Genomic DNA, 19,408 nt, shown 5'->3' on the forward strand with positions numbered 1-19,408 from the left:
AAGAGTCGAATTCAACCTCGAGGTCGCTGTCATCCGATGCCATGGCCACTTGTGCAGATTTTGTTGAACACAGAAAAAATGTTGACACCTCCATAAGGAACTTGAACTTTTTTTTTATTTTTCTTGTATATCTCTTTGCTCTTGTGTTTTGTTCGTTTGTTATTGCATTTGTTGAAATACAGTTTCGAAAAAAAAAAAAAGATGTTGGTTGGGGAATCTTCCTGTCCTGTCCTGCAGAGATTGGATGGGAACTCATTACTTTGTATGGGGAGGGGGCGGGCTTTCAAATGACTGTCCCGGCAGCCCAAAGCCAGCAGCAGCCCTGTGTGTGGTGTGTCTTTGATGCCGCCTGAGTGCAACGCCTGCAAAATGATTCTTGGGTGTCAGAGAGAGATGCGTGTTTGGGCAACCAACTGAAATTATCGTACATATTGGGTTTTTTCCCATTATAGATCGTACATCGTACAGATGGCAAAACTATCGTACAAATACGATAATTATCGTACATCTGGCAACACTGCACCGGAGCCACCCATCCTCTGCGCTCCGGGACCTCCCACTTTACAAATTAAGCACTGCCTGCCACGAGATGCGCTTTGTTTACGTCCATGTGAGAAAAACATGAGCCAATGAAATTGCAACATGGGTAACCCTGTCATTCTGGCACGTCAAAAACACAAAACGTGACGACTAAAATTATAGTATCGAGTTTGCAAAAAAATAGTGAATGATTTTGTTATATAAACAAAAATGCTAAATATTGGTAGGGACTATTTTGCCATCCCAAAATATTGGTTGTGACTTGTCCCTATGGTCCATATGCAAACCTACGCCCCTGTTTATAACAGATATAACTTCTTGTTATAATTGTTCAGATGAGCTGCGCTCTGATGCGATCCGCTGACGTCACCACTGGCACCGTTCACTGCTTCTTTACTCCAATCAACTTGTCCAAGTCCAGCACTTGCTCCAGAGGCTGTATTGTTGGTGTGAATAGTGATGCCGACGGCCTGAGTGTGCTTCTTTTATGACCGCAATGCAGATGCCGTGCACACGCAACACGTGTGTGATGCATTCATAATACACCCGTAATAGTGCCGTGATAATTGCAATGTGTCTGATCTGTTTCCTCACTACATGCATTATACAACCGTGATTGTTCATCATATATTCGCTATATATTATGAATATATCCATAATTCATACTGGGACGTTTGTCATTTTTGGCCATTTTTGTTGCGGACGACAACGAACACCTGTACTCAATTCATGCGCAATTAATCCTCTCCCCAGTGGGACCAGGCCCTAAGCCTCCACTCATACTGATTGGTTGATTCATTCATTCTATGTAAAAACCAACACAAGTGAATCAATGTAACATGTTGGTGTTTACAAATAAATGTGCTTTTGTAAAATATGTGATGTTTTTGCAGTTGTATAAAAAAAGAAATTTTCAAGATTCCGCTAGACAGCGCCTAAGCACACGCATGATGACATCACAACTCTATCCGGTTAGGGAGACGAGGTTTCTTTCAATAACAAGAACTGTCAAAAAACTTTCTCGTGTGTTGGAATTGTGTGGCGATAGAGAATCGCCTTTTGAATGCTTGAATAACGATGTCAGTCGCACAAAGAAATCAAATAATAGTGAAAACATGTTTGGTGTGGTGTCATAACGCATCAATCAGTCGCTCCGTAAGGCATCATAACATCCGATCAGTTAGCGGCTCGGTGCGGTGTTATAACAGATCAATCAGTCGCTCCGTGAGGCATCATAACATCAAGCCTGGTTCACATGGCAAGATAATTAGGCCGATATCGGACCCGATCTTCCCCTTCCGACAATCTTAAGGACTGCCCGACAATTGTGATGACGATAAATATTATCTTATCAGATACAGTGAGGAAAATAAGTATTTGAACACCCTGCGATTTTGCAAGTTCTCCCACTTAGAAATCATGGAGGGGTCTGACATTTTCATCTTAGGTGCACATCCACTGTGAGAGACATAATCTAAATAAAAAAAAAATCTGGAAATCATAATGTATGATTTTTTTAATAATTTATTTGTATGTTACTGCTGCAAATAAGTATTTGAACACCTGTGAAAATCAATGTTAATATTTGGTACAGTAGCCTTTGTTTGCAATTACGAGGTCAAACATTTCCTGTAGTTTTTCATCAGGTTTTCACACACTACAGCAGGGATTTTGGTCCACTCCTCCATACAGATCTTGTCTAGATCTTTCAGGTTTGGAGTTTCAGCTATCTCCAAAGATTTTCTATTGAGTTCAGGTCTGGAGACTGGCCAGGCCACTCCAGGACCTTGAAATGCTTCTTACGGAGCCCCTCCTTAGTTGCCCTGGCTGTGTGTTTGGGGTCATTGTCATGCTGGAAGACCCAGCCATGACCCATCTTCAGTGCGCTTACTGAGGGAAGGAGGTTGTTTGCCAAAATCTCACAATACATGACCCCATCCATCCTCCCTTCAATACAGTGCAGTCGCCATGTCCCCTTTGCAGAAGAGCACCCCCAGAGTATGATGTTTCCACCCCCATGCTTCACGGTTGGGATGGTTTTCTTGGGGTTGTTCTCGTCCTCTAAACATGGTAAGTGGAGTTGATTCCAAAAAGCTCTATTTTGGTCTCATCTGACCACATGACCTTCTCCCATGCCTCCTGTGGATCATCCAGATGGTCACTGGTAAACTTCAAATGGGCCTGGACATGTGCTGGCTTGAGCAGGGGGACCTTGCTGCCCTGCAGGATTTTAAACCATGACAGCATCATGTGTTACTAATGTAATCTTTGTGACTGTGGTCCCGGCTCTCTTCAGGTCATTGACAAGGTCCTCCTGTGTAGTTCTGAGCTTTCTCAGAATCATCCTTACCCCACAAAGTGAGATCTTGCATGGAATCCCAGACCGAGGGAGACTGACAGTCATCTTGTGTTTCTTCCACTTTCTAATAAATAATCATAACAGTTGTTGTCTTCTACCAAGCTGCTTGCCTGTTATCCTGTAGTCCATCCCAGCCTTGTGCAGGTCTACAGTTTTGTCCCTGGTGCCCTTAGACAGCTCTTTGGTCTTGGCTATGGTGGACAAGTTGGAGCGTGATTGATTGAGTGCGTGAACAGGTGTCTTTTATACAGGTAACAAGTTCAAACAGGTGCAATTAATACAGGTAAAGAGTCCAGAATAAGAGGGCTTCTTAAAGAAAAATTAACAGGTCTGTGAGAGCCAGAATTCTTGCTGGTTGGTAGGTGTTCAAATACTTATTTCCAGTAGTAACATACAAATAAATTATTTAAATAAAAATCATACATTGTGATTTCCGGAATTTTATTTTTTTTTTTTTTAGATTATGTCTCTCAAAGTGGACATGTACCTAAGATGAACATTTCAGACCCCTCCATGATTTCTAAGTGGGAGAACTTGCAAAATCGCCGGGTGTTGCTCATTCTTATTTTCCTCACTGTATTCCTGCCATGTGTGCTGTGTTAAGAAGGATGTGAGGAGCTAAATGTGACATGCAGCCAATCAGAAAGCAAGTTATTTGACCTGGGAATGTTCGTGTGTGAAATCTGTTTGTGTGTGGTTGTTACCGTGTGGCTGACACCACACACTGTACAACTAAACTTGTCAGATCTATGATTTTGTTTGTTTTTTTTATCTCCACGTGTGGGGTCTGTCAGGTTTTGGAAACCTACAGATAATTTTAAAATACTGCATTTGACAACACTGTGATATAACCAGTCGCCAGTAGAGGGCAGTGTTCTGTATATTTTGATGCCAGTTATATCACAGGGCCTGAATCACAGTTGAACAGACTTTTCGGCTTTGAGAAGCAACCTGGGCTTCTTCGGGCATTTTTACATAAAACAAACACAATAACAACATCTGTAAACCCAGAGAATATATTCACAAGAGTTTTAGGCACAATATACAAAGAGTTTAATGCTGTTGTCCGTGCGGAGCCTGATCAGAGCTTCTCAAATGCATCTCTGCTGTCGTGAATACCCATAATGCACTGGGCACAACTGCATTTCTACATTAAAACCTTCAAAAGTAGTGCATTACTTTAAAACTAAAACATATATCTGATATTTTAACCATAAGTTAAAACTGTATGCCTCTGGATGACTTGGATGCTATTGTCAGCGTATTAGTATGGGGTCAAAAGAAATGTGTTTTTTGTCCCCCCATGACTAGTTCTCCTTTGCTCTCCTCTATTTGTAGAGGATACAACTGCGCACCTACTACAAAAAGCTACATCTGAAAAAATGTTAGCGGGGAAGATAATTGGTCTGATGATGGTTTTCAAAGTTATCTGAAAAGCTAATCCGATAATGAAAAACATTATCTTTGATAAGAAGTATGATCGTTTAAGTAGAGTAAATACTTGATACCCAGTGGTGGGCACAGTTACGCTAATCGCTAATTATGAGTTATTGTCTGCTTAAACGTGCACGGAAACTGGTTCTAGCTAGTTTAAAACCAAGCACACAAAGAGAGTCGGGTTTCAGTATGTGCCAAATACACGCAGGTTTTAGGCATGGGGCAGGACTTCCCTCTCTGCCGATGGGAAGTCATTAAGTTAGGAGTTGCGAAAATAAAGTCCACCCTTTGCCTTTTATAAAACTGTTTACTTCCTTTGTTCATGGTTCTCACTGGGCGAAACTCCTGCATGAGCTTCGTCGGTGAGAATCCAGGCCTGTGACCTCACCATAACTTGAATAAATTTAATCTGAGAAATAGTTTCCGGACCTTAGTTGGGACTGATAAAAAGAACAGAGTGAAGTTAACACTATAGAAGTCCATGTTAAAATGTCCAACCTTACAGCAGAAATAAACATGTTTACAACCTTGCACAAAAAAAGGTTTGTAAAGCTCGTTTCCCCATTCAGTTTTAGATATTTTAACCCATAAAGGTATGAATAATTAGGGGCGTAGTCACTTTGAGTGACAGCTCATATGTAAGGTTCACGCCACCCTGCTCAGCATGCCGCTCTCGTTGGAGTGACATATCTGCTATTTTGGGATTGTGTGATAGCTCGCTACTTTCACCTGACCCAGCACTGAATTTGCTGACATGAGAAGATACTGCTGGATGAGTGTGAGTATATTGACTTACAATCATATAGGCATAAAAACACAAAAGATACACAAGTTCTTGTGCCAAATATACTCCTTATGTTTTTGTTACCCATGAAAATGCACTGTCTTCGCAAACACAGCATTGTTTGGGAACTACTTTTTGCTCAGGAATTCATCAAGCACGTCAGCTGCTGCCATGTACGAACACAAAATATACAAAAACTTTATAGTTGTTTGACCAAAAATGAGAACGTCCACTTTTAGCTTGCCATAATCTAAGCTAGTGGTGCTCGTAAGAGTATGGGTTCACACACAACCATCCATGTGGCTTACTGTGTGATTTAATTGTTCGAATGGACAATCAAAGATGTCAGTGCTTCAGTATTTCCAATGTGTGAAATTTTCATATTATTTAATTTGCATGTTAGCACTGTAAGCATTAATGAGCAAGTATTGTTAGCTTGTTCATAGTTTAATACCTGCACTCAAGCCACCTGTTCTGAAATCCATTGCTCACTCTGCAAAATTGTGTATTAAATGTGACCCACCCAGGTTGTGTAGGTCTGCCCACCCTCCACCTCTTTGCCCATTTATGGGTTAGTCAAGTTGTACCAACATTTGGAGCCGTGGTATTTGAGCTTCAGAGTCACGCTAAAGAAAACCTGTTTTTGACATCACGCAGGGTTTGTCCAGAAAGTATTCTGTCTGCGATCAGCGCTCTCTGTAAGCATGTAAGTGACATGCAGTAATGACGACCATCATTCTCTGTTGTTTCCCCGAAAATAAATCATGCAAACACTTTTCTGTTAGCCATGTTTTATCAGCACTTACAGGCCAGTTTGTGTTCTGGCAGACGTGCAGGAAGTGAGTGTAATAAATCATGTTTTGCTTTAACGGCCATAATGCCAAGTTAGTTTAAGGATGTCCCAATTGTGTCTTTTTTCTCTGTGTACGTGTGGAGGAGAAACATTGTTTCCGTTTCTCCATTTGTCTTAACTCTGAAGGTCTCAGGAGCTTCCAAGCCCCCCCATTCCTCTTCTTCTTTGGTCACTTTGACCCATTCAGAGAATGAAACGCTACTGACCCACTTTCACCTTGTTTCTGCTTGAAGTGGCCCGTCTAATCCAGTGTAGCTCAGCGCCATCAAAAACACGCTTCATAACCCGTCGATAGCGAGAAGGTATTTCACCGCTGGCTGGGTTATCATCTTAACGGCGATAACAGATAATTTGGCACGAATATGCATTCATTTTATTGTCATTACGGTTGATGTAGTTCCAGGGTTCCACACATGCGCTCGTGAGCACCGCAGAAAGGGATTATGGGGCTTTTATTCAACAATTGCCAACACAGGTGTGCTGCATGAAGCATTTCCTTCAAACTAGTACAAAAGCACTGGAACACAATCAGGACAAAGCTCGCCGGCCACTGGTTGGCAAGGCAACCAATGATGTTGTGCTCGCCATGCTTTACAGAAATTATTAGCACAGCTGGAAATCTTGGCTGAAAATATCCGCACGCACAACACCAAGCAGGAAAAACCAGCAACATTCGCCTCAAATGGTCCACGACTGTCTACCGGGAAGCAAACGGCCGGTGGCGACCTGCTGCTAATGGAGAGCTCTGCGCCTGTAATTCTACATGCAAGAATCCGAGTCAAATCAAAGCTAATGGTAATAATGGAGTGTGAGCCATTTTCAGCCTCAGAATCCAAACACTGTGTTCAGCATCCAACTTTGCAATAAAGCAGGAAATTTCCACCTGTGAATACGAGCAAGAAAACAGACTGCATGAGAAGATATTTACAATCAGAATAGTAACAATTTTTGATGCTTCTAAACAGGTTTGAACTGTTTAGAATTTCATTTTTTATCGCTGTCAAGCAGGTTACATTTACACATGTCTGTTTGTTTGCACATCTGTTTGGTAGCAGAATTAGGCAAAAACAAATGACACATGTCAAAGGGGTGAAGCACAGGCAAAAGAAGATGTTTTTATTCCGTTTTGTTGCATGTTCAGATAAAGGGGTGGATCAAAAACAGTATTGAGGATCAAAGGACAGCAGGCAGCGCTGCAAAAACTGTCCCTCTCAAAATAAGATGAATAATCCAAATTCTAGCCAAACTGTCTTGCTTTAAGCAAAAACAAAAAAAAAAAAAAATCTGCCAATGGGGAAAGAAAATTTACTTGCTTAGATTTAGCCTCTGTCTTAAAATAAGGAAAACAATATTGTTCCTTTGTTTGGAAATCCATTGTCTTTTCTTGTTACTGGTTAAATACAGCTTGATATTAGCTGGGAAAGCATATTAAGAAAAAGTGAGATGCATTTTCCCAAAATATGACAATGAAAATGCTTGATAAGATTATTTTTCTATTTAGACAAAAAATTAAGTCAAATTTTCTTTAAACAAGTCTTTTTTACTTTCTTAGATATCAGTTTTTGCAGTGAGGACCAGAAATCTCAAACATAATGAAAGTTGAGTTATCAGGATGAAAGATGAGTGACCAAGGTTTCAATCATTAGAATCCAATATCAGTGATTGGGATCAAAGGTGAGGGATCAGGATAAAAGGTCAGTAATTATGATCAAAAGTCATGAGCATGATCAAAAATTCATGATCAAAGCCAATGTGTAGAGCTCAAGACTAAATTTCAGCAATTAGGATTAAATATTAGTGATTGGGATCAAAGTTAAAGGATCAGGATCAAAGTCTTTAGCATGAATAAACATCCTTGATTAACTTCAGAGTTCAGTGATCAATTTTAATGTTTAGCAAATTTGATTAAATAATAGTGATTGGGATCATAGTCCAATGATCAGGATCAAAGGTCAGTCATGAGGGTCAAAAGGCATGAGCATGATCAAAGATTCATGACCAGGCCCAAAGGTCAGGGATCAACATTAAAGTTCAGCTATTAAGATTAAATATCAATATTTCAAAGAAAGTACAGGAGTCAGGATCAGAGGATAGCCATAAAGATGAAATGTCTTGAGTCTGATCAAAGATACATGATCAGAGTCAAAGTTCAGGGATCAATGTACAGCTCTTAAGATCAAATAACAATTGTATTAAAGTTTGATCACGATCAAAGAAGTCCAGTGATCATGATCAAAGCACAAACACAAGTATGGATCAAACACTATCAGTCAAGGTTAAACTGCAGCGATTAAAGTTAAATTTCAGTAAATGTGATCCAGTACTGCAGATCAGGACCAAAGTTTAGCAATTAAGATCAAAGGGTAGTAATCAGGACCAAATCAGGACAGGATCAAAGACTCACCACCAGGATCAGTCAGTCATCAACATCTGCGGCCAAAAATCAGTCATTGTGATCAAATTTTAGAGACCAATGCTCACAATAAAAATCTGGATCAAAGGTCAATAAACAGGATCACATTACTTCAGTCAAAGACAGTCCAAACAGAATATTTATATCAGATTCTCTGCAAACGTAACATGACATTCTTCGCATCAGAATGAATGCTGAATGCCTCAAAGTTCAGAGTATTTTTTATATAAAAAAATGTGATGTCACATATATATGACAACATGCTGGTTCAGAACAATTCCAAATGGCCTTTTTTCTTGTTGTTGTTGTTGTTGTTGTTGTGTTTTAAAGACCAATCTGAGTGCAAGGTCCAGACTTATTTAATCTAAATAAGGGGAGTTAGAAATATTTGAAACAGTAACACTGTGAAAAACTATACAATGTGCCACATTCATAGAGTTCTAGCTATGTTTCTCCCTTTTAGCATTTAGCTTGAAAGTCAAAGCAGCGCAGACATGACCAGAACACTCCAGCACCTGCAGCAGAGTAGCAGAATTCAAAACAGCAACACTTAACCACAACACTGCAACTTCTTTCTGTCATGCTAGCTTGCAAAACTCTTCATGGTCACCAGGAAAACTTTCCAAGGACCAAAACAGAAATACGTTCTCAAACTTTCTTGTATGCTATTTGTAATGTCATTTTAATGACGGTCTCGGAGGGACTCTGAGTAGAGCTGCTGCTTCTTCTCATCAAAAGGCACTAGTTGAGATGGTTCGGGCATCTGTTGAGGATGCCCCATGGTCTTCTCCCTGGAGAGGTCTTCCATGCACGTCCAACTGGGACGAGGCCCCGGACACGCTGGTTTTGGAATGCCTTGGGATCCCACAAAAAGCGTTAAAGGACTTGGCGGAGAATAGGGATGTGTGGGATGAGCTGCTTGGTCTCCTGCCACTGCAGCCTGGACTCGGATAAGCAAAAGAAAATGAAAGAATGAATGCCACAGTTTGTATGTTTTTATATAAAATATCTTTCTCTACATTTTGATATAATTTTTCTTTACAACGTGCAGAATATTAGCATGCTCAAAGAGCTAATTCTCTGGAGTCTGAGTACACTGACATTATTAGAACAATATTAAAATCTAATCATTACAGATAAATCAGTTCAAGGCACCGTGGTGTAAGTAACCCAATACAAACAGATGCAAGCAATAAAAATCCAAAAGGTTCTCTTTCCTGACAAGAACATGTAGCGATAGAGATGGGAGCAAATGCAGGCAAGGGTTCAGCCGAGCAGCAAACAGTCCAATCAGAGGGAGGCCCAGGCTCGGTTAAAACACTGGCGAGGTCAAGGTGATCAACAGATACATTTGAACTGGGGCAGACAAACATTGACTTAAAGTAGAATAATGCTGGGAAACACAACTATACGAGGGCTGTCAATAAAGTAAGGGTCCTTTTTATTTTTTTCAAAAACTATATGGATTTCATTCATATGTTTTTACGTCAGACACGCTTGAACCCTCGTGCGCATGCGTGAGTTTTTCCACGCCTGTCGGTGATGTCATTCGCCTGTGAGCACTCCTTGGGGGAGGAGTCGTCCAGCCCCTCGTCGGAATTCCTTTGTCTGAGAAGTTGCTGAGAGACTGGCGCGTTGTTTGATCAAAATTTTTTCTAAACCTGTGAGACACATCGAAGTGGACACGGTTCGAAAAATTAAGCTGGTTTTCAGTGAAAATTTTAACGGCTGATGAGAGATTTTGAGGTGATTCTGTCGCTTTAAGGACTTCCCACGGTGCGAGACGTCGCTCAGCGCTCTCAGCCGCCGTCGTCAGCCTGTTCAAGCTGAAAACCTCCACATTTCAGGTTCTATTGATCCAGGACGTCGTGAGAGAACAGAGAAGTTTCAGAAGAAGTCGGTTTCAGCATTTTATCCGGATATTCCACTGTTAAAGGAGATTTTTTTTAATGGAAGACGTGCGGACGGATCCGCGCGTCGGGACGCAGCCGACGCGGTGCGGCGGCACAGGAAAAACACCTCCGTGTTGATAACCATTTGTAAAATCCAGGCGGCTTTTGATGGCTTTCAGTGGAGTGAGTATATGAGAAATTGTTTAACAGGCAGGACCTGTTCAAACTTGTCCTTAAGGCTTTCAACAGAGGTGTTTTTCCTGTGGCGGAGCGTCGCGGCGGCTGCGTCCCGACGCGCGGACCCGTCCGCACCTCTTTCATTAAAAAAATCTCCTTTAACAGTGGAATATCCGGATAAAATGCTGAAACCAACTTCTTCTGAAACTTCTCTGTTCTCTCACGACGTCCTGGATCAATAGAACCTGAAATGTGGAGGTTTTCAGCTTGAACAGGCTGACGACGGCGGCTGAGAGCGCTGAGCGACGTCTCCCACCGTGGGAAGTCCTTAAAGCGACAGAATCACCTCAAAATCTCTCATCAGCCGTTAAAATTTTCACTGAAAACCAGCTTAATTTTTCGAACCGTGTCCACTTCGATGTGTCTCACAGGTTTAGAAAAAATTTTGATCAAACAAAGCGCCAGTCTCTCAGCAACTTCTCAGACAAAGGAATTCCGATGAAGGGCTGGACGACTCCTCCCACAAGGAGTGCTCACAGGCGAATGACGTCACCGACAGGCGTGGAAAAACTCACGCATGCGCACGAGGGTTCAAGCATGTCTGACGTAGAAACATATGAATGAAATCCATATAGTTTTTGAAAAAAATAAAAAGGACCGTTACTTTATTGACAGCCCTCGTATATATATATATATATATATATATATATATGAATGAGCCTTGATCCTCACAATTGATCCTCATTTGATTGGTGTATGTCATTTGCAATTGTGTTCCATTTACCATGCAATTTTGGTTCTATTTGAACTTAAGTAATTAGTTAATTAAATTTTGAACTAACTGACTGTTTTGTCAAGTTGACTGAAGTTCATGTTGGACTGTTTGGAACCTCTTGACCTCACAGGACCAGTGACGCACACCAAAATGTAAGTCCCTTTTCTCTTGTTTATACATTTATAAAATATCAAATGACAAGTATCTATTTTAGGTGTTCTATAAAACAAATAATGACTGGTTTTTCATTCATGCAATGGAAAGAATATTTCATGAGGTGAAAGGAACATTTCATCTTTCACCTCATGAAATATTCTATCCATTGCACTCAAACATTCATTATTTGTTTTATATAATGCCTTAAAATAGATCCTTGTCATTTGATATTTGATAAAGTCATTTGCAATGTTTCTGTGCAGCCAGTATGCAATGTTAGAGCTTTAAAACAAATTCAGAAGTTGCCGTTAATTTCAGGAGTGCAAAATCTTCTGAATTAGTCCACATTTGCATACTGCGTGAAGTGAGCAGGGGGGCGTGGTCGCTGGTCAGGTATGATCAGAGAGACAAAAGTTAAAATTCTGGTGAACCGTTGATTAAATGTGTAACATCTGACATGTTCAATCTGTTTAACTGCTTAAATGAGTTGTTGTAGTGAGACAGAGCTGTTCTCTGTCCATATCATGTGAAAAAACAAGTGGTTTAAGACACCGTTTGCATTGTCATTAAAAGCAGAAAAATCTTTTAAACTGTATCGGTATTACAAACGCTTTTCAAAAAATTCAAATCAATCATTTCACAGCAGGGGCCTCATTCCTCTTTGGTGATGGTTTTTACTCGTATTCAGGACTCGGGAGACCTGGGTTTAAGCTTCTGTCAGTGCGCACTCGCCCAGCGGTGAGTCCCCGAGGTCCCGTCCACAAATTAACCCCGCGTGCCCTCAGACGTCAGATTGGAATGGAAGCTGTACGAGGGACTTAGATTTCAGCACCAACACAGAACAAAGTGTATTTTATTCATTGATGGCCTAAACCGGGGGGTCAGAAAATCCTTGACTCCTCATACAGCAATCATCTGTAATCCTATTGGAGACTCAAATTACTCTGTCACTACGCTTTCACCCATCAAAATAATTTTACTTTTCAATTACTGGAATCAAAGTGACAATTAAATGGCTTACAAACATCTAATCACTTCTTCTTCTTCTTCTTTTCCACAAATGTTTTTCAAAAGCGGTCAAAGGTTAGCCTTTTTCCAACTCATTTTAACAAACCTTCTGGAAATACTCCCAGCAGAGGCACACAAAAAACAATTAAACAATAATTCAATTCAGAACTCTCTCTTTTTTCACCGGGGAGGTGATGGTCTAGTGGTTAATCGTTGGGCTTCAGGCCAAAGGATCCTCGGTTCAAACCCTGGCCAGACCAAAAAAACTAAAGGTCTTTGGGCAAGGACCTTAATCCCATAGTTGGTCCCGGTGTGTAGTGAGCAGCACCCTGACATCGGTGTGTGAATGTGAGGCATAATTGTAAAGCATTTTGAGCTTCTGATGCAGATGGAAAAGTGCTGTATAAATGCAGTCCATTTACCATTTTTCCAGTCTATGTCTCTACCAGTTAAACAAAGAAAAATGTTTATTCCAGCAGACTGAACACATACAGTGCCACTCTGATTTCCTGTACATACACACTATTTTCTACAAAAATCTAATTATAAATTTAATGCTATTGAAGATGTTTAACTGGAACCTCTGAAAGGTTTCAGCGTTGAGACTCAAGACAAATAAAAGTAAGAGTTTCCACTCAGGGACTTTAAGAATATCTAACAAGATATTTAGCAAAACCTGGATTCTTTGAACAGTGAAAGGTTTTTATATGCATCTCTAAATTATGACAAAATCTCTGTTTCTTTGTTTTATGGTTTTTTTTTTTCTTCTGTAGAGACAGATTTTATAGAATGTGAGTTACTTTTAAAACACATTTTAATTAGGGGTTTAAAAATTCAGAGTCACAATTTACATGTAAAGTTTCATTGTTCTTTATAATATTTCAAAACAATATTTATGCTCTGTTTCTTCTGTTGAGTGGTCTTAATGGAGCCAGAAATAAAATACTTTTTTTTTGTTTGTTTGTTTGTTTTTGAATAGTTATTATGCATCATTTGCTTGTTTTATGGAAGCTTTCAAACAAGAACATGACTATTTCTTGTAGTTGTAATAAAGTACCACTCTAAATTCAAATCTTTCTTCCTCAGTGGTGGTTTGTCTGATGTGGGACAACAAATAGAATATTGTTGATGACCAGCTGGTCAACAAAGACGTTGGCACCACGATAGCTCGACCAGAAGAAGTGTTAAAGGTGATCATTTTAATGCACAGGATAATGCACAGAAAGTTACAGTCTATGGTGAATTTCATTTGGTGCTGGTCCCCATCATGGCAGAGAGTTGACTTCAGATGGTCACAAATCCTGCTTGAAATGGCAGGGGCAGAGTCTGCCCCCGAGCAGAGGACAGGGATCAACTGGTGGTGGTGGGGTGGAGGAGGGGATGTCCTGACATTGATCTGTAAACAGTGACAGTGACGTTTTAAGGAATGTGTGTGGTTCCTATTGGTCAATCAATCAATCAATCAATCAATTTTTTTATATAGCGCCAAATCACAACAAACAGTTGCCCCAAGGCGCTTTATATTGTAAGGCAAGGCCATACAATAATTATGTAAAACCCCAACGGTCAAAACGACCCCCTGTGAGCAAGCACTTGGCTACAGTGGGAAGGAAAAACTCCCTTTTAACAGGAAGAAACCTAGAGCAGAACCAGGCTCAGGGAGGGGCAGTCTTCTGCTGGGACTGGTTGGGGCTGAGGGAGAGAACCAGGAAAAAGACATGCTGTGGAGGGGAGCAGAGATCGATCACTAATGATTAAATGCAGAGTGGTGCATACAGAGCAAAAGAGAAAGAAACAGTGCATCATGGGAACCCCCCAGCAGTCTACGTCTATAGCAGCATAACTAAGGGATGGTTCAGGGTCACCTGATCCAGCCCTAACTATAAGCTTTAGCAAAAGGAAAGTTTTAAGCCTAATCTTAAAAGTAGAGAGGGTGTCTGTCTCCCTGATCTGAATTGGGAGCTGGTTCCACAGGAGAGGAGCCTGAAAGCTGAAGGCTCTGCCTCCCATTCTACTCTTACAAACCCTAGGAACTACAAGTAAGCCTGCAGTCTGAGAGCGAAGCGCTCTATTGGGGTGATATGGTACTACGAGGTCCCTAAGATAAGATGGGACCTGATTATTCAAAACCTTATAAGTAAGTAGAAGAATTTTAAATTCTATTCTAGAATTAACAGGAAGCCAATGAAGAGAGGCCAATATGGGTGAGATATGCTCTCTCCTTCTAGTCCCCGTCAGTACTCTAGCTGCAGCATTTTGAATTAACTGAAGGCTTTTTAGGGAACTTTTAGGACAACCTGATAATAATGAATTACAATAGTCCAGCCTAGAGGAAATAAATGCATGAATTAGTTTTTCAGCATCACTCTGAGACAAGACCTTTCTGATTTTAGAGATATTGCGTAAAAGCAAAAAAGCAGTCCTACATATTTGTTTAATATGCGCTTTGAATGACATATCCTGATCAAAAATGACTCCAAGATTTCTCACAGTATTACTAGAGGTCAGGGTAATGCCATCCAGAGTAAGGATCTGGTTAGACACCATGTTTCTAAGATTTGTGGGGCCAAGTACAATAACTTCAGTTTTATCTGAGTTTAAAAGCAGGAAATTAGAGGTCATCCATGTCTTTATGTCTGTAAGACAATCCTGCAGTTTAGCTAATTGGTGTGTGTCCTCTGGCTTCATGGATAGATAAAGCTGGGTATCATCTGCGTAACAATGAAAATTTAAGCAATACCGTCTAATAATACTGCCTAAGGGAAGCATGTATAAAGTGAATAAAATTGGTCCTAACACAGAACCTTGTGGAACTCCATAATTAACTTTAGTCTGTGAAGAAGATTCCCCATTTACATGAACAAATTGTAATCTATTAGACAAATATGATTCAAACCACCGCAGCGCAGTGCCTTTAATACCTATGGCATGCTCTAATCTCTGTAATAAAATTTTATGGTCAACAGTATCAAAAGCAGCACTGAGGTCTAACAGAACAAGCACAGAGATGAGTCCACTGTCCGAGGCCATAAGAAGATCATTTGTAACCTTCACTAATGCTGTTTCTGTACTATGATGAATTCTAAAACCTGACTGAAACTCTTCAAATAGACCATTCCTCTGCAGATGATCAGTTAGCTGTTTTACAACTACCCTTTCAAGAATTTTTGAGAGAAAAGGAAGGTTGGAGATTGGCCTATAATTAGCTAAGATAGCTGGGTCAAGTGATGGCTTTTTTAAGTAATGGTTTAATTACTGCCACCTTAAAAGCCTGTGGTACACAGCCAACTAACAAAGATAGATTGATCATATTTAAGATTGAAGCATTAAATAATGGTAGGGCTTCCTTGAGCAGCCTGGTAGGAATGTGGTCTAATAAACATGTTGATGGTTTGGATGAAGTAACTAATGAAAATAACTCAGACAGAACAATCGGAAAGAAAGAGTCTAACCAAATACCGGCATCACTGAAAGCAGCCAAAGATAACGATACGTCTTTGGGATGGTTATGAGCAATTTTTTCTCTAATAGTTAAAATTTTGTTAGCAAAGAAAGTCATGAAGTCATTACTAGTTAAAGTTAATGGAATACTCAGCTCAATAGAGCTCTGACTCTTTGTCAGCCTGGCTACAGTGCTGAAAAGAAACCTGGGGTTGTTCTTATTTTCTTCAATTAGTGATGAGTAGAAAGATGTCCTAGCTTTACGGAGGGCTTTTTTTTATAGAGCAACAGACTCTTTTTCCAGGCTAAGTGAAGATCTTCTAAATTAGTGAGACGCCATTTCCTCTCCAACTTACGGGTTATCTGCTTTAAGCTACGAGTTTGTGAGTTATACCATGGAGTCAGGCACTTCTGAGAGCTGATCGAGAGCTGATAACTAATGAAAACACCTGCTTCATGTAGAGATTAAAGCTGGTGTTAATTAATCGATTCTGGGTGACTATTTAAAAGTCAAAGTCCTCTGATAGAACTTCAGCTGCACTGCATTTCTAGCAGAAGACTCATCAGGTCTCTGAACCTAATATTGGAGTAGTGGTACAAGGAGAAAATTGCTGTTTTTGGGTGCTTGTGCACAGAAGTTGACTGGACCTGGAGTGACATTATCACCACACATGTAAGTACACTCAGAACTTAATAAGTTAATTGAGTTCATTTATAATAGTATGTAGTGAAAATGTTTGTCATTAACTTTATTGATGCTTCTGTGTGTTTGTTGAGAAAAAGGAGTGGCGTCTCCCTCCCTCTTGTTTTCGTGGTCCCCTCACATCTTCCGTAGAAAAACGAGTAATGTTTCTGTGGCGCATTTAGTTTTTATTTCAGTATTTCTAACCCTACCCTTTGTGATATTGTTTAAAATTAACATTATTGAATGTTGTGTTCGCTGCTCTGTGTTTGTGAAAAACGAACAGTCTTTTTTTGTGGTCCCGTCGTGCGTGGCTTCCTTTACAAAACTATTAATGTTTTTTTGTGGTGTGTTTATTTTTTATTTCAGTATTTCTAACCCTACCCTTTTGCCATATTGTTTAAAATTAACTTTGTTGAATGTGGTGTACGGTGCTGTGTGTTTGTGGAGAGAAATCCAGGTCACTCTTTTTTCTTTGTTTTTTTTTTTGTTTTTTTGTGGTCCTGTGGCTTCCTTAACAAAAGGAGTAATGCTTTAGTGGAACTTTTTTTTCAAACCATACCATTTCTAACCCTAGTTATGATGTAATAGCAAAAAAAAAAAAAACGGCAAAAAAGGAAAGAGAAGCTGAAATGGCTTGTTTTCACAGCCAAGTGTATTGTGGCCAGCTAAACTTGACCTGCAGCTGTGGGTGGTCCTGCCCTCATGTGACCTGTGCCTCTACTGGCACCTTTTTTATATAAATTGACACTTCTTTAGAAAAAGGCAAGGGATGGACACATGAACCTTCCAAGTCACTCAGTATGACTTTGGGCCCTTTATTACACACAGTGCCAAGCAGCACACAGCACTGCAAACCATGGGATGTGGAGGAGGAGGAGGTGCAGCAGGATCAAGGCGTTCATTTGTTTCACCTCAGGGAGCCATGGTGCTTTCACACTTTATGTCCTGTCACTTATCTGTTTTAAAAACAATGATTGTTTCACCTGTCATTGTTTCACCTGTCTCTGATCTGTTTATTGCATCTTACACCCAAACCACATCAATATCTAATTAATTGTCTAAATACAACCCCTGTGCCCGATGTTGTACTCAGCTTATGTGTAGTGTAAATAGCAAAAGCGAAGCTGGACACACCCCCAATTGCACACCCCCCCCCCCCCCCCCCCCCCCCCCGACATTTTAGTCCATGCACCACAGATAATCAAGATAGGGCCCATGGACCTTTTCTATTCAGCAAGTCATGAAGAAATACAAACAGTATGGTGGTGTATGGTAAATCTGTTTAGAGTAAGCAGTTCGACTGTGGAAGGAGACAACTGAGGGAAGCCACCAAAGCAACTGTAAAGGAGTTCTAGTTTTCTTGGGCTGTGTTGGAGAAGTTCTGCATTGTGGTGGAATGAAACACAGAAATATTTTAATACAAGAAAACAAATCAAATCTCAGCTTGTCTCCCACGTGTCTTCTAGTAAAGAGCTGAAACTCTGTGTGATCATGGCCGCCTACAAGAAGAAGCAGCATCACCAGCAGCACAGCATGAACGGCACACTCAACGAGACAGGAAACAGAGATGGAGAAGGAGGAAAAAAAAGCACATTTGTAATGAGATACAGTGGAACTCGGCACGAGGTTTTATGAACTCATTTGCAGCCTGAATTATTCAAATCAGCAGCAGGAGAGGATTATGTCTTGTGTTTACTCAGTGACCCTAATTATGACAAAACTTCATTAACAATGTGCACTGCCCTAGTATGTTAGCCTGTTATATCAGGATAACATAATGCTCCAGTGTACGTCTGCATCTCTTCTAATTAAGTGTTTTGTTTAAATCTATTTACATACTAATAGTCATTTCTCAGCAGTTCTGTCATACCATGATACCTGAATAGCTGTAACAGACCGTTTGACTGTAAAGAAAATGATACGTCTCTTGCTCTTTTACCGCTCATGAGCACACAGTTTTATCTGAAATATTTATTTCTCTTTTTAAAAAATCATATAATGAGCTATGAAGTGATATTTTTGTTTGTTTTTTCACCCTGACTAAATGTTCTCAGGGTTCCTTTCATATGACTTGGCTGAGCTTCAGACCTACAAATATCAATTCATCATCAATACTATTAAATAAATAGTCAACACGATAATTCTCTCAGGCCCTAATCTGTGTGTCTGTTATATAATAGTTAGTTAGTCTGTCGGGTGAAAAACTCAAAACCACACTTAGTTAGATTGTCTTTTTTTTCCAGGCAAAGTTACTTGAAGATGTGGAGTAATATTTTGGAAGTAGCCATTTGCATGTAGCCATATTAATAATTCCAAATTCTATTTGTGCGTAGTGCAGCCTTGTTATGGTTGGGGTTAGGATTAGTGGTTGAGGTTGACATAGTTTAGGAATCTTTTTATCAACAGCAAAATACATGTACAAGTACATAACCTCATGATTACGTAACCTATACTGACCAATGAGAGAGACGCTACATATGAATAAAATTTCACTATATGAATACGACTATGTACAGATAGCCACTGCCTAAGATTTTTCTGACACCTTTATCCCACAGGGCACCATAACGGGATGAAACAGTTTAATCTGGATTGCCTCTGAACAGTTTGTCTTATTATTTGCAGACCTGGCAAATTCCTGGCTTATAAAGTGCAGACTTGGTAAGCTGTCCAAAAACAAAAGTAAGATGCTGTGGCCTCGACCAGAACTGCAACAATCAAACTGCTTTCAAATTCTTACCCTGATGGAGCACAATCAAACAAATTTCAATCTGTTCTCACGAGCAATACCCTGTTTAAAGATGTTCAAACATCATAGAAGCTGTTAAGACTACGAACACCTGGACGTGACCACACACAACTAATGATTTTGTAAATTGGGATGAAAT

This window comes from Thalassophryne amazonica, chromosome 4 (genome assembly GCF_902500255.1).
Source record: "Thalassophryne amazonica chromosome 4, fThaAma1.1, whole genome shotgun sequence".
Taxonomy (NCBI): Eukaryota; Metazoa; Chordata; class Actinopteri; order Batrachoidiformes; family Batrachoididae; genus Thalassophryne; species Thalassophryne amazonica.